The following is a 22,232-nucleotide window of genomic DNA, read 5'->3' as shown; positions in this document are numbered from 1 at the left end:
TCTGGTTTATTGCAACTCACAACTCACAACCCTGGTGGCCTCCTCTGCCTGTGGGTCTCATCGACCCCAACCAGAGCCAGGGAGAGCAGTTAGGAAGTAATTGCCATAAAAATAGACCACATAGTGGCAGGGACTGATGGTAGGTAGGTGTTAACAGTAGGGCTTTAAAGGAAGAGACAGTTACCATAATATGTAAGAAGGTTTTTATTAAAAAATTTAGGTCACTTCTAGGATCTTAGATACATAGAGAGCTCTTTTATAGGATTAATGGATATTTTATTATTTTATTTTTTTTAGATTAATGTATATTTTAATCCAATTTATAGATTTTATTTCTACAAAAGTATGAAATTTAGGTTTTATTCATTCATATATTCGTTTAACAAATCTTTTATTAATAGCTTAAATTCCAATAATATAAATCCTACATACTTTACTTCTGGACAACTAAAAACTTAAGGGTTTTTTTAAAGATTTACTTATTCATTTGAGAGAGAGAGGAAGAGCGCGTGTGCCCATGCTCATGCATTAGTGGAGGGAGGGACAGAGGGAGAGAATCTTCAAGCAGACTATCTGCTGAGCACTGAGCCCACGTGGGGCTCCATCCCATGACCCATGACAACATGACCTGAGCTGAAACCAAGAGTCGGACATTTAACTGACTGAGCCACCCAGGTGCCCCAAAAGCTTCTTAAGTTTTATAGCATGTTATAGTTTACATAGTGTTTTCAAACATATTCACTCAATTTGAGGATAACTCTGTGGTAGGTACTGTTATTCCACTTTTTTTCAGGGGAAGAAAATGGAAGTTTGGAAAGACACCCGGATTCTTGCCAATATATAAATGGTGGGGTTTGAGAATTGAACACAGGCTTTCTGCCTCTAAGAGCAATGTTTTCCCACCATAATCCAGTTGCTTACAAAATGATGTTGGCCTGGAAGAGCGACTGGGGCCTTTCCAAGCCCGAGCTGCTGGTAGTGTGACAAGGGCATTGTATTGGTGAGTTGAGGAGGACAGGGGCAGTGGGCTGGGAAAAGGCAGGCTTTGCCAAGGGAACTAACAGGCTGTCGGCTGACCTTAGTAGGAATGGTCAAAGAATGTAACAAACTTGGCTTTGGTTGGGTTAGGGCCATTGTATGGCTTCAAGCAGTAATCATGTGGAAGATAATTTTGATGAGATTTTGGGAGGGCTTCGGTTGGGTGAGTATGTAGTTGTCTGGGACTCCAGGGCAATGAGACCAACTCCAGCCTCATCAGCTAGTCTGGCAGGGCTCCCAGATTGCTGTCAGTCATGAGGACACTGGCTCAGGATGGAGCTGAGATGGCTGATTGAAGGGCTTCCGTGCTGGCCAGTGGGCAGGGCCAGGCATGGCCAAGGGCGTCAGTTACTGGTCTGAGCCCCAAGAGGCTTGGCTTTCCTCCGCGTTTTCTTACTGCGGTGTTCATCAGCCAGAGTCCCTGCATTTCCTGTGTTTGGGTTTTGAGATTATTCCCTCTCATAAACTGCAGTTACTGTTTCCAGTTCCATGACCTTGCTGGCAAGTGGCTCAACTGATGACCTGATATTTTTCCTGGGCTCTCAGTTCCACAGAGGGTGCTAAACATTATGGGCTGTGATGTTCAGAACTGGGTTCTGGAGCCCCTGAGAATCCCAGAAAGCATGTTGCTACTGGCTTTCCTTCCTGTTCTTTTTGTATCTGATCCCTCCCCTCCCCCAGTAAGCCCTTCAAGTCACATAGAAAATGCTTAATTGTGAGAGTCCATTAATATGTGTATAATAATACCTTCCACATATTTGCTGCTTTACACTTGTCAAAGCACTTCCACATAAATTATTATTTGGAACAGTTTTAGGATCTCAGGTAGATTGGAGGGTATTTTAATTTTCATTTCACACATGGAGAAACTGAGGCTCAAATGCCATAGAAAGGAGAGCAGCAGAACTAGGTTATGCTGGTGACCTCCTGATTTGTAGGCATGTGCCCTGCCCAACATATGTGCTCTCTTTTTGGATTTTCTCTGTTGGATTCTCCAAAGAAAATCTAAACTTGAGTGAACTGAGGTGGTAGAGGGGCCTACTCTTATCCTTTTACATTAGTTTTTTAAGAATGCTGAAGATGAGGAGGATGATGAGAAATCAACTATATGATGTGCCCATTCAGAAGTCTCTCATGTAGTTCCTGGAATTTCAACAGAATTCATTAAGAACCAACATGAACCCCAGATGACCTAGGGTCTTCTAATATACCAGTAGTTCATCTAAGGAAACAAGACTAAATTACTTGTACCTGAAAGCCTTTTGCAAAACAAAGGGTATATACACACTCTCACCTGAGCCCGGCAGTTACACTCAACAGTGGCAGTTATTATAAATGGCTATATTCCTGCAGCAACCCTGGAGAAAGAATGAAAGAAAATTGTGCAACCAATTTAATGAGGTGTGTGTGTAAGAGGGATGGTTAGCAATTTGTCTTTAACAATCTTGTTATAAAGCAAGAGGCTCTGAGGGGAAAGAGAGAAAAAGAAAGAGACCGGGAGTCAATGCTCTATTTTCTAACAATCCTCAAGAGAAAGCAGATAAAGACCAAGAGAATTCACTGAGCAAATGTTTTCTCTCTGGCAACAAATGCAGGCTCTGTGCTTGTAGAACCACTAGGCAATATGAACCGAGAAGGGTTATAAATCTGGATTTAACAAAGGTTTCACCTCAGCAGTAATAGAGTTAGAGGGTGAAAGGTTGCATCTTGTTCAACCTTCTCTGGAATCATTTTCTATAATACTGGGGAGTAATTTTGTGGCATTTCTGGAAGTTCAATTGAATGAAAGAAATCTCATTTGGTACTTGAACCATTGTTACTAAAGTGGGCACTTAGAACTGACTACCTGAGTATCTAGTAAAGTTCAAATGAAATGGCAGAAAACCATTTTAATTGCAGCATGTGCCTCCAGACATGTGTGTACTCATGTTCCCAGTGGGGTGACACAATATGGAGGGATATTTAATTGGGCTTTTTAAAAAGGAAAGCTCTTTTTAATAGGGACCTCATCTTGAGTTCATGTTTAGAAGGCATTTCAGCCCTGGAGCTCCCCTGGTACATTTTCCTCTGCTACTTAGTTGCATTTAAGTCCATAAAATTCTAATCAGTCATTAATTTAGTTAATTGAGAAACTAAATGATTATTGAGAAACTACTATATTTCTGGCCTTATTCAAGACTCAGTGAGGTTTAGACAGATGTTTACAGCACAGTCTCTTGTTAGTTCAGACTCTTAAGTTCCCCGCAAGAAAAAAAAACACCCAGAGGAAGCATCAGGCAGGTAATTCAAGAGATTTCTCCTTCTTTTAACTTCATAATCATCATAATTCATCAATGTCAAGATACCGTCTTTTGTAAAAAGCACTATTATTATATATATCACTTGCATAAAGAAAAAGTATCCAAGATAGGAAGCCTAATAGGAGACCTTTACATAAAGGCAGGATACCAAAGAGCTACTTACTCAGAGAAAGGGTAAAGGAAAATTCTCCAGAAGGTGCAGCAAGGAAACCTGCATGTCTCAGCCTTGGGCCTCTGTAGAGGGAAGAAAACCCAAATCTTTCTGAGAATTTGAGCCAGTAGCTGGCACACAGGTCTGCAGTCTGAATTCACATTAGTGGTATGGTTCACTACCTCAAGCAAAGAAATTAATTTCAAGTAGGCTCAGATAACTCTGGCTAGCAGAAACAAATATACTGCCCATCCTCTCTGGAAGAATTCAACTTTAATTCAAGCCCAGAGATTATATGATCTCGCTGATTATATCACACATTCTGATTTCAGGGATGTTAAAATGTGAGAATAATGTGTATGTAAGAATTGATGAAGAACAGTCATAATAATAATTATTTTAATGACTAACATTAACATAATCTTATGTAATTATTTTTTTGCCTTTTTGCTTTTTTTGCCTTTCCTTTGACAGTGGAATATTTTTCAACTTTTTGTAAAGTTTTGATTAGAAGCATCTTAAAAATCTTTCTATTTTTATTCTGTATAAAGAAGATTGCTATGCAGACTTAGTTCTCAGAAAGTTCCATGGTCTCTTTCCTAATCAAATTGCCTTCCAAAGGCTCTCCTATAAAAAATGAGGTGACTCTAACTGAACCCAATTCCAACTGATTTAAAACAAAGGAAACATATAGTTCATGTACCCCCAAACTGATCTTCTCATCAGGACTAGAATCGTTCATTCCTTGGTTCTACTTTGTCCATCCATCCTGGGTTCAGACTTAGGTTCCACATGGGACTCCCAGTACCTCCAGACTTATATCATCCTCCCTGTTGGCAGTCTTAGCAGAAAGCAAACTTCTCCTTTCCACTATCAAAAATCTCAGAATTGAGTCTCATAAGTTGGTTTGATCATGTGTCCATCCCTGGGGCAGGAAGAAGGTTTTGGCAACTTCAAGCCATAGGGACTGAGAGTGGCAAGGGGTGATATTCAACAGGGGTGCAATTACCAGGACAAGGGGGCTTGGATGTTAGTTCAGATGGAAGTAATCAGTTATGTGCTAGAAGCAACAGAAGTCCACTCTGTGTCTTCTTTGTGCTGAAGGAAATGCAGTCTATTGTTGATATAAGCTTAATTATGTAAAATGGCAGTTCAAGGTGTAAAGTAAAATTCAAGACAGCTAGGTGAGAGATGTGACAAAATTAACGTGTGACAAGTGCCATGAAAGGTACAAACTGTAAGAGCTCAAAGGAGGAAGAGGTGACGACTAGGTGACTCAAAAAGATGGTGAAAGGGGCAGAGGGAAGCAGACCGGGGGATAAAGCAAGAATAATGGCTTGGGGAGGGTTAAGCAAGGTAGTGGTATTACCCTAATTCTGGAAAATTGGTCTGCTTTATGTGTGCCTAGGGTTTTAGAGTTATGTGTGCCTAGACTTCTGAGAGGTGCTCAACCACAGTTTTTATTCCTGGCCAGAGAGCATATTCTCTAACATGAGAACTTCCTCAGGATGGAGAAGACTACTGGGATGAAGAGATTCTTGGGTCTGATTCTGATCCCCTCTCAAACCAGCCATGTGAGACTTGAGGGAAGCATTGAACTTCTCTTGATCTCTGCCTCCTCATCTGAAAATGGCAATGATTTACCTGCCACATCTATCTCACAGGGTTGTGAGGATTCAAAGTAGTGTTTGTGAAGATGTTTTGAAACATGAAAGTCTGTTACAAATGCAAAGCATTATCTGTGGCATTCAGACTGGTGCTGGTCTAATTTAAAACCTGTGTCCTACTTGTTTCACCTTTTATTTACATTAGTGTTGTTCTAGAAATTGTGAAAATAAAGAATGAATTTATGTGGGTTACTAGAAATATGAAAATGAGGAGTAGAACCTCTAATCCATAAACTGGCTCCGAGGAAAGCTGGTTAATTTATCTAAGGCAGGCAGTGTATTTCTAGGTTGTGGTAAAGTCCCTCCTTCCTTCCCTCCTTCCCTCCCTCCCTCTCTCCCTCTCTCTCTCCCTCCCTCCCTCCATCTCTTCTTCCTTTCATTCATCTGTCTCTCTTTCCATCCATCCATCTGATATTTGTTGAGTTGGACACATTATTTAACATATAAAGAAAATGGAATTAAAGGCAATTAACTTAGGATCATATATATTATTGCTAAATAATTTGTTTTCAAAGACTGAGAACACAATCAAAAGCACAAAACATTATTTTGTTATGACTGTGGAGAGTCTTACAGGACTTTAAAAGCGCCATTATGAGCAGTTATTATTGCATTACAAATATATAGCTATGCTGGTTAACAGAGAGATGTGATTAGTGTGAATGCAGGAAAACTTACTTTCATTGTAAAACAAAACAAATCAGAAAATGGTATTAGAAAAATGGTTTTCCTGAATCTAAGAATCTTGATTTGGGCTTCCTATTGGATTGGGTACAAGATTTCAGGGGTTTGGCTTCTCCACCTTCTTCCTTAGATATAGTCAGGAGAAATGATAAGAGTTAAAAATTTTTTAAGGGTCTATTTACCCATGCATAGAATATTGATGACATAACAACAAGATATCTTTTATATTTACCATAACCTGTCACAATTGAGGAAATTCTTGGGAGGACAAGTCTCCTAGAAATTGTCAAAATATGGCAACTTCCTAATGAAATCTCTCCTTTTAGGAAAAAGGGGTGTTGAACTGGTCTCATATGTTTTCCAGGGGGCATCTCTTTTCCTGTCACTTCCCCCAGCCAGTTCTCATCTTTTGTGATGAAAAGGAAAGAAACAAGATTTTAGGGAGGGCCTAAATATTAAGCATTCCTTCCCCTGATCCATCCTAATGCAGTTATATGTAGATATTAGAGGATTTTTTTTTTTTTTTTGGTTATTTCTGTCACTTGGAGTTTCTCCCTTAATGGAGTCTCTGAAGACATTTTAGGAATGAATAATACCTTTTATCTAGTTGGAATATGCATGGGATTCCCATCAAATCTGTCCTCATGTGACTCTAAGCAGACAGCCAGTAAGATTTCCTCTTTCAAGTCTCTGTCAGGAAGAAATACTCAGTTCTTCAGTTGTGCCTAGATGAAAACCTGATAGTGGATGCTTTGCTCTGAAAGCAGACTGTGGCCCAGCTGTTCTGTGGCTTATGAATTTTTTAGCAAGACTGGGGCTGGCGGCTGAGCCAGCATTGGCTGAGTTTGGGCATACGCTGGGGGTTTGATTATTTCAAGCAGGGGTTAGAAAAACCTGGCAGTGTTTTCTGGGTTTCCCCTCTGAGGTTTGGAGATTTGTTCAACTTTTGTTCAAAGCCAAGCTCAGAAAATGGAAAACGGGAGAAGCCAACTGAATCTGGAAACTTGAGAGCTGGACCAGTCCAGTGTGATGTTCCTGTAAACAGTGTGGAAAACTGGGGGCCATGCTGAGGCTCAGTTCCATACCCTCCAGGAGGTGGCAGCTATTTAGAGAGGGATTGCTGGAGATGCAGCCACTCTGAAGATCTTTTTCCCAGTATAGAAACCAATGTTTGGGTTTCTGCATCTAGTAAAGGCTGACTTTCTCTGTCAAATCCCAATTGAGGCATGCTAGGGGAAGGAGTAGGGAGAATCAGTTTGAGCCAGGTCTTAATTGAGGGAAGGTAGCACTGCAAAACCCTGAAGTGATCCAGAGAATCATTAGTACAACTTTTTTGTTTTCTATATTTCACCTGTATGACAAGGCCTCTGAGGGCTGGAGGCCATATTTTTATATCTTGTCTCAGTTTATTCAGTCTAGTGAGTTTTGACATTGGGACCAAGGAAAATACCAGATGTCATTACTGTTCACTGGCCACTAGGAAGTCCAGCCTAGGAACCAGGAATTAAGATCAATTTTTTCTGCCTGGGGGCTCTGAAACTGGGGTCTATATAGACCAAAGTGAAGCAAAAATAACTTCTGCGTCATTCCACTGAGAATTAGGGAAATAGTTGATCTATTTGATCATGTAGATGCTCAAAATAGACTATCCCCATTAAATGACTCATACCAGACCTCTCTTGGTGGCAGCACGGGCTAGACATTGGTTGTGAAGCTCCTCAGGTGAATCTAATGAGCAGGGTTAATAACTGTTGCTCTGCACTATTAAAATCAGCCAGGTATTGTGGTAGGCAAATCTTCATTTTGTGTAGGGAGGCCAGGGTGCATCTGTAGGGATAGGGCTGCTCTTTTATTTGGATGTTCAGGAAAGGCCTCGGTGATGGGATAACTTCAATGTGGACGTGGCTGAATCATATGGGGGGTGGAGGTAAGAGCATTCCAGGCAGTTTTGTATCCATTTCACAACAGAAGGCTAGTTTCTGAAAGTGGGTGCATTATGTGGAGAGTGAGAGATGGGGGAGGTGAAGTGACATTTATGTTGCTGCTGGTTCAGGTAGTACTAGATAGTTCCCTTTTGACTCATCAATGTGGAAAGAACCAATTGGTTAGAAATAACCCTTTGGTTAAAAATACTCTGACTTATGATATTTGTTAGCTGAGTTAATATGAAATTAGAACTAAAGTTTAGTTTAAACATGGTGAGATTTCACAGGATCCAGCACTATAGATATATTTAAAAAGACAAGAAAAGAAACTGAGAAAGAAAAAACTGTTGCTGGTAGAGAAAGGGCAGTGTGGTCCCTTATTTGCTTGGCTTTGATGTGTGTATGATAGAAGCCTGGGGAAGGAGCCCGTAGGCAGGTCATGGTTACGCTTTTGAAGGTGACCAGTGGCACTGATGTGTACCCCAAGTATGACTTCTTCATCGCCCTATGCCTAATTAGGTAAGCAGGGCACTTACGGTGGAGATTATTTATTAGGTTTGAATGAAACCTGTGGGAATTGGTAAGATGTGATCTTAAATTAACATACTTCCTGCAGCACCTGCGATGTGGTATTATCAGAATTAATTAAATAGTCTGAAATCACAGGCGCAGTGTCAGGTTGGGATAACCAGATGCCTAAGAGCCTGCATGCCTGGGCTGGGTCTCTAAACGCTTGAGAGTGTCTTTTTCTCTCCCTCTCCCCACATCCTGACGGGTCTTGTTGTGGAGCCTTTGAAGCTTCTGTAGATGTGGTGGGGGATTCTATGGGGATGCATATAAACAAGTAAACCAGTGTTGCTCAAATTTTAATACTTTTCTAAGTATTGCCTGGGACGCCAACGATTTTCTGAAAGGGTAGACAGAAAGCCTTAGAGACTTGGCTTTGTTTTTCTCTCCTCTGAGGCTTCGATCAGTTTTAAATTGTTTGGTGGAACAATAGGAGTCCATCTTTTAAAGTCTCTTTCTCTCCCATCTGCTTGCAAAAGGCACTATTACCCATACGAAATGCATGTGTTGAAACATGCAGTAAAATGCTGTGTGTGCACACATGCATGTATATGAGCTTGTGTGCAGTCTTCTTCTGGAGGTCATGTCAGTTAGTAACTTGTAGATTTCAAGTGATCAACAAATTTGTTGTTAAGGTGCTTTTGATTTGTAAGTCTAGTTTCCCTAATGTGGACAGCGGCCTAAGTGTTGCTTGGCTTTGTGGCTAAAATGAAACTTTCATTGTTTGTAAGCATTTGTCATGGAAAAGGTCTCTCTGTACCTAAAAAGTCTGATATATTTCAGCAAGCAAGGAAAGGGCTGGGCCACGGATCAAAAACAATGTGCGGTGTGCATTGAGGATTGGTTTAGAGGTGCTAGCATAGTTACATGTGCCAAATACATGCAGAAGCAGAGGGAAGTTGCCCGCTGCTCTGTTGTAGAAGCATCATGGGCGCACCAGTGAAGTCTAGAAGATAAAAATAACTACACTTGTACCATATTGACACATTTCCCTCTACCTTCTTTGAAAAGTTGCTCATTTCTTTAAGACCCAACTTTCTAAACACCTCCTTCACAGGTGTGTTAACTAGTTTCCTCTTCTCTCCCCCTAAGCACCATCCATAGTGCTAAGGTAGTTGTTTTCTCTTTGCATTGTAGTTAGTTTTATATTCTGCTCTCTCCTTCAGTGGGTTATAATCTCCTTAGATACATTGTCTCGCTCATGTTTGAAATGCTAGCCTTGAATCTGGGACAGTTTTTTGAGGCATTTGCTTAATGGAAGGCTAAGTTGCATTTTTCAGAAAGAAAGGTGATTGAAGGAGGGAAGACAGGAAGAAAAAAGGCAATGATTCAAAACTGCTACCTAGCCAGGAGTGGAACAGAGAGGCACACCCAAGTCTTTTGGCTTTTTTTCATTTCACCACACTGTCAAAAAATATCCAGACCATAGCCTACTGAGAGCTTTTTGGGGAGTGTTATCTTCCTAATCATTTGGCCCATACAGTATTTTATAACAAGTCACTTTACTTGTGAAAGGCTGAGACTTACATTACTGATGAAAGTGGAGTTCATTTTTTTTTTTTTTAAGATTTTTTTATTTATTTGACACAGAGAGAGAGACAGTGAGAGAGGGAACACAAGCAGGGGGAGTGGGAGAGGGAGAAGCAGGCTTCCCGCCGAGCAGGGACCCCGATGTGGGGCTCAATCCCAGGACCCTGGGATCATGACCTGAGCCGAAGGCAGATGCTTAACGACTGAGCCACCCAGGCGCCCCATCATTTTTTTTTTTCTGTTTAGTTTTGTCTGTCAAATGGCATGGATGTTACACATTTGCCCGCTGTATTTTTTAAAGTTGTTCTTCATAGAGCCACTCATCAAAGACCCCATCTACTTAGTGTTTCTAGGACAATGTCTATTTATTTAGGCTTTATCTAGTTCCCCCTTTTTTTTTTCCTGGGTCCTATTCCCTGAGGGCTCTGCCCTCTGCTGGTGAGCTCTTCATGTCCTTCTTCTTCCACAGATGTGTTTATATGGTCTATTCTTAGGACTTGGGGCTCTCTGAGTGTTGTGAGCATGGATAGGGCACCTCAGGCTCAAGAATGCATCTGGAATCTTCTGAGTACAATTTTTAGGCATATTAGTTGCCATCAGAGAGACTCTGAGCTATCAGTGGTTGGAGTCTAGTCATTTTGACAGAAGAAATTGAAGGTTGAAGTGGTTCTGTGAATTTATAATAGAATTGTAGAGCTAGAATGTGACTTAGAAATTGTCCAGTCTTTCCTTTCACAGATATAGAAATAGGCCCAGAGATGAAAGTCACACAGCATGGGTCAGGGCCACATCTAGAATTAGGCTTTCTGATGGCTAGCTTGTTGCTTTCTCTACTACATATATCGAAGGCAAGTTCTTATTGTTTCTGTTTCCTTTCTTAGTTCATGATAGGACTCCGTAATCTCTCACTTTTGTGGGAAGGAAATTCACCCCCAATTAAAAAAAAAGACAACATATAAATGTAAATATTCATTTTATAAATATGCATATCAATTAGATATACATTTATTTTAAATACTTGTGTTAATTATACATGTTACATCAGATCGCAATTAAGTCAACCGAAAGTGATGATTTGCATATAATCAGGCTTGTGTCTTAATCAGTTGTCAATCTTGAATGCCATTTTTCTTCAGATGGCACCTTCCAAGCAGTCATATCGGGGTCAGAGATGTGAAGCGGGTGATCAACCTGCATATTTGAAAATGGACTTCTGTGCTGCTCTGTTCTGACTTACTTTTCTTCATCAGCCCTCTGGGACCCCATCCATAGTCCTTCAGGGAGCTCTGGGTAATCCTGCTTTTTTCTCAGCCTTTTCGGATTTACTTCGAGGAGGGAGACCTTGTGAAGAAGGAGAGTGTATCTCTTTGCCTGGAGGGAAATGTCTCTGAAGTTTTTCCCTCTTTTCTAAAGAAGTTTCTACACAGTGGAGGTTGTTTACTAGGTTATCAGTGCCCCATGGAAATGTATGTTGTAATGAAAAGTAAAGAAGAGAACCAGTAGTTAATATTTCACTGGGGAAGAACCTTAATAAAATTATCTAACCCAAACTCCTCACTTAACAGATAAGGAAACTTAGGCCCAGAAATATGAAGTGTCTCCCACAGGAATCTTACCTAACCTTCAAGGCCTTTTGAATCTCTGTCCTCGTGAAGTCCTCCTCCACATCCAGTCTGCCCTTCCGTTACTTGCTGGCGGCACTTATTAAGGTATCGCCTATGTGGAAATGTTGTCTGAGTATGGCTTGTTCCCCTCAGTGGATCGTTTTCGAACAATCTGGAACAACCAGAGTACCTGGCATACACTAGGTGCTCAATATGTATGGAAATATGTGGTTGTCGATTAGGAGGATGTGAATTCATTTTGAAAATAATAGAAACATCTTTTCTTTATGGATATCATGGTGTAAAGTACTTAGTGCATTTGTTTCTCAGAAAACCAGAGAATCATTTCTTGGGAGGGCAGAGGGGACAAAGAGTAGACCTGTAGCTTTATCACTAGACTATACTCTTTCCTCATACTGGGCCTGATTCCAAAGGTAATTAATCAACAAGGACATTTTCTTTGTCCCCTTGTCCTTTGGTCTGTGGTATGAAAAATGTTATTTCAGCTAGAGGAATTGTGTTCACTTAGCATTCTGTCTGCATTTGGTCCCTGATACTGTTGTAAGATAGCAGGAAGAGTTCTTTCATTTGATTTCTTGATTAATTAAAGTCAGACATGTCCCACTTTTATATTGTAGTGAAAATATCCCACTTGTGCCTGACCCTTTCTACTCTTGGATGAAATGTTTTTCATTAAGAAGCATTCATTTTTTTTAAAAAATACATAGTTTACAAGGAAGAACCAACATCTTATAAAACAACTCAGAATATGATTTTAATCCTTTAAAGCAAACACTGTATATACCTGGATGTCACTACTTTTTGCTAAGGAGAAATGTATTGGCCCTTTGAAATATTTATGGACCATTTACCATATACAGGTATTAAACTAGGCAGTATGATAGATCAGACATGGATTCTGCCCTCAAGTGCTTGTAGTCTACTGAGAACACTGAAGGCCTTGCTGTCTTTCTTGGAAAATGATTTGTATTCATTCATTTCAATACATCTTTAATTGAACACCGAATATGAGGGATGTAATAGTTAATCAACCCACTAGGTGCCCTGTCCTCATGTTGCATACTTTGTAGTGGGCTCTGAACATGAAGCAGGGACCATAGGCCAAGATAGCAGAGTACATTTATGCTTTGACTCATCCAGCCATTATATGTATACACATACCTATTATATGTAAACTATAAAAGACAAAGACAAAAGCTAATTTCAAAAACAAACAATTTTGTGGATCAGAGATAGAATAGCTACCTAAGGTGGTATGTAGGGCTGAATGAAACCCATGCCTTCTGGGCTCTAGGCTGAGAAGCAGGTAGTGGAGGCTAGGAGTTTGCCTCCAACCAGACTGAAGGCATGGGGGGAAGGATCTGGGTTTGGATCAGGCTTAATGCTTGAAGCTGTAGGCAAAGTATGGTTCCTTCTACTCTAACACCCACTTGTGAAAGAAGGCTTAAAAAAAAAAAGTGCTGCCAGCAGATGCTGGGACTACAGCTTGAAAAGATCTGTAAGCCTAAGAAAGGGGACTTAGAGTCTTGAGATCCTGACCTAAATCAAGAGGCTTTTTGGCTAGTGTTTGTGTCTGTGGTGCCTCTAATTCACTGAATGGCAGGGACCTCAAAATGATTTTGTCAAACCAAGTTCTGGACTGTGGTCATAGGAGGCTAGATGCAGGAAAACACAGAGAGAGGTGAAGTCAGAGGAGAGGAGTAAGGTACAAAGCAATTATAAAAATCTCTCATTTAAATAAGTCAGAGAAGCTAGATTTCAAATCATACCAAGAAACTAAAGGCTAAAGAAGATAGCCAACAAAACCAAAATTCAAAGAATTAATAATTCAAATAAAGTTAACTTTATATTATGGCCAGAGTAACTCTAAATAATTTTAGGCAGCTCATATTAACTAGGGAAGAAATAGTAGCTGTAAAAAAATAAGATATTATATAAGAAGAGTAGGCAGAAACAAAACCAGAAAGGTTGAATGTAAAGAATCAATTCTAACATTAGAAGTAAATCTTGCAAGGAAAAATATCAGCATCTGAGTAAGACGCTGAACTCTAGATAAGACAGATGATGGGAGTTAGATGAGATGAGATGAACTCTAGATAAGACAGATGATGGGAGTTAGTGTATTGAAAATCCATACAAAGGTGGTCACCCAGAAGATAGCAAAGAGAACTATAAAGTTAAGAATATTAAAACAAAGCCGAGCAGAGAGACAAAGAGTGACTGAGAAATTTAACATACCATCTAATTAGATTTCCAAAAGAAAAGAAAGGAAGGTAGAGAAGCAGTATTTGAAGAGATAATAGCTGATAATTTTCCGTGCTGAATAAAGACAGTACTCAGATCAAAATATACTCTTAAGAATTGAGCTACATAGATAAATATAAACTCACATCTAGGCACATCCTAATCAATATGCAGAATATCAAGGGTTTAAAGAAAAATTTAGAAACTATGAGGAAGAGAAGATATATTAAATTTAAAGGAAGGCTAATTAAAAGAACATTTTTTTTTAAGATTTTATTTATTTATTTGTCAGAGAGAAGAGAGAAAGAGCACAAGCAGGGGGAGTGGCAGGCAGAGGGAAAGCAGGCTCCCCGCTGAGCAAGGAGCCCAATGTGGGACTTGATCCCGGGACCCTGGGATCATGACCTGAGCTGAAGGCAGACACTTAACCGACTGAGCCACCCAGGGGTCCCTAAAAGAACATTTCTTATCAGGAAAATTAGATGCCAGAAGACACCCATTGTATTCAGAGTGCTCAGAGAAAATATGTGTCTGTTTATAATTTTATATACAGCTAAAATATTCAAAGTGAAAACAAAACAAGGACATTTTACACATACCAACACTAAGAAAATTTGATACTCATAGAATATTAAAGGTTGTGCTTTAGCAAGACAAAAAGTATACCAGAGGAAAAACATAGGATGGAAGAAATATTTATTAATACAGAAATTTATAAAGTATATTGGTAAACTTACTTAACAGTTGACTAAAGCTCATTTTGTGTGTGTATGTTTAAAACAGATCAAAGTAGAAAGCTGGACAACAATTAAATGTGGGGGTTTCACTAGGTAGTTCAGCAAGCTAAGACTTGTGTGTTTGGGAAAGAAATAGAAACTATCTGTTTCAGAGGTAAATTTTAGCATACCTCAAAGGGCTGGATGATCTTTACCTTATACAAATATTTCTGAAGATAATAAAAAAAGGAATGCTACTGAATGCATTGAGAACTCATCGTTAGCAAAAAAAAATGGACAAGGGCATAAAAAGAAAAGAAAATTGTAGAATTGCAGACCATTTTTTATAGGAATTATGGAAGCACTCCCCCCCCCCCGCCCAATTGAATGTAACAGAATTTTTAAAAAATGATACATCATGACCAAGGTTTATCTGATATGAAAATAATCATCAGAAAATCTATTAATATAACATTCTGTTAGCATATAGAGAAAAGCCATTTAGTCTGCTCTATAGATACAGAATTATTCAGTTTATTCACTTCTCGTTTATGATAATCTAAGAAAATTAGGAAAAGAGTGGGATCATTTTTAGCTTCATAAAGGAGTTTTTAACAAAACTCCCAGTAAACCTAATACCTAGTGGTAAAATTTGAGAAATCTCTCCATCAAAGGCAGTGATATCCACTGCCTGGTTTCTATTAATGTTTTGCTGCAGTCCTAGCCACTGCAAAACAAGAAGGAGAAAAAAGAAGAACTGAAAAGGAAGAACTAAAACTGTGTTTTGAGTCAGTATGATTACCTACATTGAAAATCCAAGACAATATGCAGAAGATTTGTAGAAATAAAGAGTTAAAATTGTTGAATCACAAATCAATACACAAAGTCAACAGTGTTCCTCAATTCCATTATTTCCTGAGCTTTCATACAGCTGAGATTCTTTATGTATCCATGTAAAGGCATTGCAGAAACTTGACTTAACAGGTACTAGAAGAAACATAAACTTAACAGGTACTAGAAGAAAAGTTTTGGAGTAAAGGGCATAAACTTAAATGGGTACTAGAAGAAAAGTTTTAGAGTCAAGGGCAAAAAAGTCAAATGGGCAGAAGAAGCCATCCATTGTAGAGATCATCAAACAGTAGTACCAATTATAAAGTATAATAGGAAGAGGCTCCCAGTTAAAAAAGCAACATCTGAGTTAGAAACAAGCAAAAAATGACATTTTTGGGAGAATTTTACTGAACACTAAAGGGCATAAAAGAGTGGAGTAAATGTGGAATTATAACATGTTCTGGAAGGGGAAGATTCAGATCATTATATTAAATTTATTTCAAATTAATGTATGAATTCAGTGGTATTATAATAAAATTCTGTTCTTTAAATTCCACGTGTAAATGAAACATGTGGTATTTGTCTTTCTCTGACTTATTTCAGTTATCATAATACCCTCAAGGTCCATCCACATTGTTTCAAGTGACAAGACTTTATTCTTTTTTATGGCTGAGTAGTATTCCATTGTATATAACCACATCTTCTTTATCCATTCATCCATAGATGAACATTTAGATAGTTTCCATATCTTGGCTATTGTAAATAATGCTACAGTGAGCATAAGGGTGCATATATATTTTCCAGTTAGTGTATTAATTTCCTTTGGATAGATAGCCTGTAGTGGAATTGTTGGATCACATGATATTTCTAGTTTTAATTATTTGAAGAACGTAAATACTCTTTTTCATAGTGTCTGCACCATTTTACATTCCCACCAACAGTGCATGAAGGTTCCATCTTCTTCATATCCTTCATAACTCTTGTTATTATCTTTTAATAATAGCCATCCTGACAGGTGTAAGGTGATATCTTATTGTGGTTCTGATTTGCATTTCCATGATGATTCACAATGTTGAGCGTCTTTTCATGTGTCTTTTGGCCATCTGTATGTTGTCTTTGGAAAAATGTCTATTCATATCCTCTGTCCATTTTTTGTTTTTGTTTTTTATTTTTAAAGATTTTATTTATTTGACAGAGAGACAGTGAGAGTGGGAACACAAGCAAGGGGAGTGGGAGAGGGAGAAGCAGGCCTCCTGCGGAGCAGGGAGTCTGATGCGGGGCTCGATCCCAGGACCCCGGGACCATGACCTGAGCCGAAGGCAGATGCTCAACAACTGAGCCACCCAGGTACCCCTCCTCTGTCCATTTTTATTCAGATTGTTTTCTTTTGTTGTGTTCTGTCAGTTCTTTATGTATTTTGGATATTAATGCCTGATCAGATGTATAATTTGCAACTATCTTCTCTCGTTCAGTGGGTTGTCTTTTCATTTTGTTGATGATTTCCTTCACAGTGCAGTAGCATTTTAATTTAGTTCCAGTGTTTATTTTTGCTTTTGTTTCCCTTGCGTTTGGAGTCAGATCCAAACAAACAAAAAAACATTTCTAAGACTGATATCAAAGAGCTTACTGCCTCTGTTTTCTTCTAGGAATTTTATGGTTTCAGGTCTTACATTAAAGTCTTTAATCCATTTTGAGTTAATTTTTGTTTATGGTATAACATAGTGGTCCATTTCATTCTTTTGCTTGTAGTTGTCCAATTTTTCCAGCATTTATTGAAGAGACTGTCCTTTTCTCATTGTATGTTCTTGCCTCCTTTGTCATAAATTGACCCTATATGTGAGGGTTTATTTCTGGGCTCTCTATTCTATTCCATTGATCTGTGTGTCTGTTTTTATGCCAATACCATAATGTTTTGATTGCTATAGCTTTGTATAGTGGATCTCAAAATCTGTGTGATTGTGATACTTCCAGCTTTGTTCTTCTTGTTTTGGCTCTTCAGGGTTTTTGTTGTTTTGTACAAATTTAAGAATTAATCTAGTTATGTGAAAAATGTTGGAGTTTTGATAGAGATTGCATTGAATCTGTAGATTGTTTTGGTAGTATGGACATTTTGACAATGCTAATTCTTTTAGTCCATAAGCACAGGTTATTTTTCCATTTATTTGTGTCATCTTCAGTTTCTTTCATCAACATCTTATAGTTTTCAGCGTGTAGATCTTTCACCTACTTGGTTGAATTTATTCCCGGATATTTTATTCTTTTTGATGTGATTGTGTAAGTGTGGTTTTCTTAATTTCTGTTTCTCATAGTTTGTTATCAGTGTATAGAAATGCAACAGATTTTGTGTATAATTTTGAATCCTGCATCTTTTATTTTTTTATTTTATTCATTTATTAGTGCTAACAGTTTTTTTGGTGAAGTAATTAGGGTTTTCTATATATGGTATCATGTCATCTGCAAATAGTGACAGTTATACTACTTCCTTTCCAATTTGTATGCCTTTTTTTTTCTTGCCTCATTTCTGTGGCTTGGACTCCTATTTTTTTTTTTTTAAAGATTTTATTTATTTGACAGAGAGAGACACAGCGAGAGAGGGAACACAAGCAGGGGGAGTGGGAGAGGGAGAAGCAAGGCTTCCCACAGAGCAGGGAGCCTGCTGAAGGGCTCGATCCCAGGACCCTGGGATCATGATCTGAGCCAAAGGCAAAGACTTAACGAATGAGCCACCTAGGCGCCTTCTGTGGCTTGGACTTCTAATACTATGTTGAAAAAAGTGGGGATGGTAGACATTTTTGTCTTGCTCCTGATCTCAGGAGAAAAGCTTTCAGCTTTTCACTATTGAGTAGGCTATTAACTGTGGGTTTGTCATATGTAACCTTTATTATGTTGAAGTACATTCCTTCTATACCTACTTTGTTGAGAGTTCTTTTTTTATTTTAAATGGATATTGAATTTTTTAAAATTTTTTATTATTATGTTAATCACCATACATTACATCATTAGTTTTTGATGTAGTGTTCCATGATTCATTGTTTGTGCATAACACCCAGTGCTCCATGCAGAATGTGCCCTCCTCAATACCCATCACCAGGCTAACCCATCCTCCCACCCCCTCCCCTCTAGAACCCTCTGTTTGTTTTTCAGAGTCCATCATCTCTCATGGTTCGTCTCCCCCTCCGATTCCCCCCTTCATTCTTCCCCTCCTGCTATCTTCTTTTTTTTTTTTCCTAACATATATTGCATTATTTGTTTCAGAGGTACAGATCTGAGATTCAACAGTCTTGCACACTTCACAGCGCTCACCGTAGCACATACCCTCCCCCAGTGTCTATCACCCAGTCACCCCATCCCTCCCACCCCATCCCCCACTCCAGCAACCCTCAGTTTGTTTCCTGAGATTAAGAATTCCTCCTATCAGTGAGGTCATATGATACATATCTTTCTCTGATTGACTTATTTCGCTCAGCATAATACCCTCCAGTTCATCCACGTCATTGCAAATGGCAAGATCTCATTCCTTTTGATGGCTGCATAATATTCCATTGTATATATATACCACATCTTCTTTATCAAATGGATATTGAATTTTGTCAAATGCTTTTTCTTCATCTATTGAGACAATTACATGATTTTTATCTTTAATTTTAGTAATGTATATTATGTTGATTGATATGTGGATGTTGTACCATCTCACATCCCTGGAATAAATCCTGTTTGTGGTATATGATCCTTTTAATGTATTGCTAAATTTAGTTTGCTAATATTTTATTTAGGATTTTTGCATGTATGTTCATTAGGGACATTGGCCTGTAATTTTCTGTTTTTGTGATGTCCTTGTCTGGTTTTGGTATTGGATAATACTGGCCTGTAATATGAGTTTGGAAACTTTCCCTCCTTTTCAATTTTTTGAAAGAGTTTGATAAGGACAGGTATTAAATCTTTGAATGTTTGGTAGAATTTGTCAGTGAAGCTGTCTGGTCCTGGACTTTTGTTGTTGGGAGGTTTTTGGTATTACTGAGTCAATCTCCTTACTAGTAATCAGTTTATTCAGATTTTCTTTTTCTTCATGATTCAGTCTTGGTAGGAATTTATCCATTTCTTCCAGTTTATCCAATTTGTTGGCCTATTATTGTTGATACTATGCTCTTATGATCCTTTGTATTTCTGTGTACTATCAGTTGTAACCTCTCATCTTTTATTTTTGATTTATTTGGGCCCTCTTTTTTTCTTGGTTTATCTAGCTAAAGTTTTGTAACTTTTGTTATCTTTCAAAATCCATTTCCAAGTTTCATATATTTTTCTATGGCCTTTTTACTCTATTTCATTTATTTCTGCTCTGATCTTTATTACTTTCTTTCTTCTGTTAACTTTGGGTTTTGTTTGTTCTTCTTTTAGTTACTTTAGGTGTGAATTTAAATTATTTATTTGAGATTTCTCTTGTTTTTTGAGGAAGGTTTATAATGCTATGATCTTCCTTCTTGGAACCACTTTTGTTGCATCCCATTGATTTTTGTATGTCATGTTTCTGTTTTCATTTGTCTCTAGAAATTTAAAAAAAATTAAAAAAAATTTTTTTTTAACAATCCAGTAGTTCAGTAATATGTAGTTTAATCTTCACATATTTGTAGTTTTTCCAGTTTTCCTCTAATTGCTTTTAAGTTTTATATCATTGGGGTCAGAAAAGGTGCTTGATATAATTTCAATCTTGAATTGAGACTTATTTTGTGACCTAACATCTAATCTGTCCTGGAGAATGTTCCATGTGCAGTCAAGAAGAGTGTGTATTCTACTTTCAGATGGAATGTTCTGTATATGTCTATTAAGTCCATCTGGTCTAATGTGTTGTTTAAGGCCAAGGATTCTTCATTGATTCTCTGAATGATCATCCATTGGTGTTAAGTGTGGTGTTAAAATCCCCTACTATTTTTGTAATGCTGTCAGTTTCTCCCTTTAGGTCTGTCAATATTTGCTTTATAATTTTGGTGCTCCTATTTTGGGTGCATATATATTTATAAATGTTATTTTCTTGCTGGATTGACACCTTGATCATTATGTAATGCCCCTTTCTAAAGCCTTTTATTACAGTCTTTGTTTCAAAGTTTACTTTGTCTGATATGAGTATAGCTGTACCAGCTTTCTTTTCATTTCCTCCTCATGGATTATCTTTCTTCATCCCTTTCACTTTCAGTATCTGTGTGTCTTTATTTCTTAAGTGAATTTCTTGTAGGCTGTGTATAGATGTGTCTTGTATTTTTTTAAATTAATATTATTTTAAAAATTTATTCAACTCCTCTGTGTCTTCTGATTGGAGAATTTAGTTCATTTGCATTTAAAGTATTTATTGATGGGTGTGTACTTATTGCCATTTTGTTAATTATTTTCTGGCTTTTTTTATAGTTCTCTCTTCTTTCCCTCATGTGATTTGATAGCTTTTTTAAGGTTATGTTTAGGTTCTTTTCTCATTTTATTTTGTGTATTTACTATAAGCTTTTGCTTTTTGGTTCCTGTGAGGTTATTTATATCCCTATGTATGTAACAGTCTATTTTAAGTTGATAGCAACTTAAATTTGAATTTAAAAATTAAAAAGCTATACATTTTTACTCCCCTCCCATGTTTTCATGCTTTTTGATGTTACTTTTTTACATCTTTTTTTTATATATCTCTTATCTAATTATTATAGCTTTAGTTAATTTCACAATGGTTTTAAATTCCTTAGAAACTTTGTAAGTGATTAATCTACTACCTTTATTGTATATTTATCTTTTCCAGTGAAGTTTTTACTTTCATATGTTGACTTGTTAATTAGTTATTTTTCTTCAACCTTAAAGAAGTCCCTTGGACTCCTGGGAGCAAGATGGCGGAGGAGTAGGAGACCTGGATTTCGTCTCCTCTCAGGAATTCAGCTGGATAGGGATCAAACCATTCTGAACACCTACAAACTCAACAGGAGATCAAAGAAAAGAATAGCAACAACTCTCTGAACAGAAAAGCGACAACTTTCTGGAAGGTAGGACGTGCGGAGAAGTGAATCCGAGGCGATATTCGGGAGATTAGATGGCAGGGGAGGGGCCTCCGTCAGCCGCTTCTGGCAAGTGATAGAGCCGCGGAGCACAAAATTGGAACTTTTAGAAGTCTGCTCCGCTGCGGGACGTCACTCCGGCGGCAAAGTGGAACCCTCGCGGGACAGTGTGGTCTCAGGACCCTTGGGGTCACAGAAAGACCAGGGGTGCCTGAGTGCGGCAGAGCTCCCAGGTATCAGAGCAGGGAAGCCGGCTGCAGAGACGGAGCCCAGGCGCGGGCTCTCAGCTCAGGGTTGCCATAAACTGTGATCCGCGGCACAGTCGGGCCACTGCTCCTCCAGCAGGGACCCAACAAGCAGCAGATCCAGGGAGACTCCCCTTCCTCCCCCCGGGAGGAGTGGTGTGGGAGCACACTGCAGGGATCTGCAGGGTTTGGAGACACCACCCGGGGTTGGGTGCCAGAGATAGAAACGCGCTGTCACAGGCCGGGTGAGCATGGAGTGCGGCCGGAGACCGGGGAGTCGGGAGTGACTGACGGCTTTTCTCTGGGGGCTCACTGAGGAGCGGGGCCGCGAGTTCTCGGCTCCTCCAAGGCGGAGATTGGAAGGCCGCCATTTTCGCTCTCCGCCTCCAAAGCTGTGCGGAAAGCTCGCAGGGAACAAAAGCTCTGGAGAGCAAACCCGAGCAAATTACTTAGCCCGGACCAGGCAAGGGTGGGGCAATTCCGCCTCCGGCAAAGACATTTGGAAACCATGGCAACAGGCTCCTCCCCCAGAAGATCAGCGAGAACAGCCAGCCAAGACCAAGTTTACCGATCAATGAGAATGGCAGAACTCTAGCACTAGGGGAATACTGCACATAGAATTCATGGCTTTTTTACCATGATTCTTTAGTCTTTCAAAGTTAATTTTTTTTAACTGTTTTTTTTTTTTT

This window comes from Mirounga leonina, unplaced genomic scaffold (assembly GCF_011800145.1).
Source record: "Mirounga leonina isolate KUSES-001 unplaced genomic scaffold, KU_Mleo_1.0 Mir_125, whole genome shotgun sequence".
Classification (NCBI taxonomy): Eukaryota; Metazoa; Chordata; class Mammalia; order Carnivora; family Phocidae; genus Mirounga; species Mirounga leonina.
Note: the sequence above shows the minus strand (reverse complement) of the source record.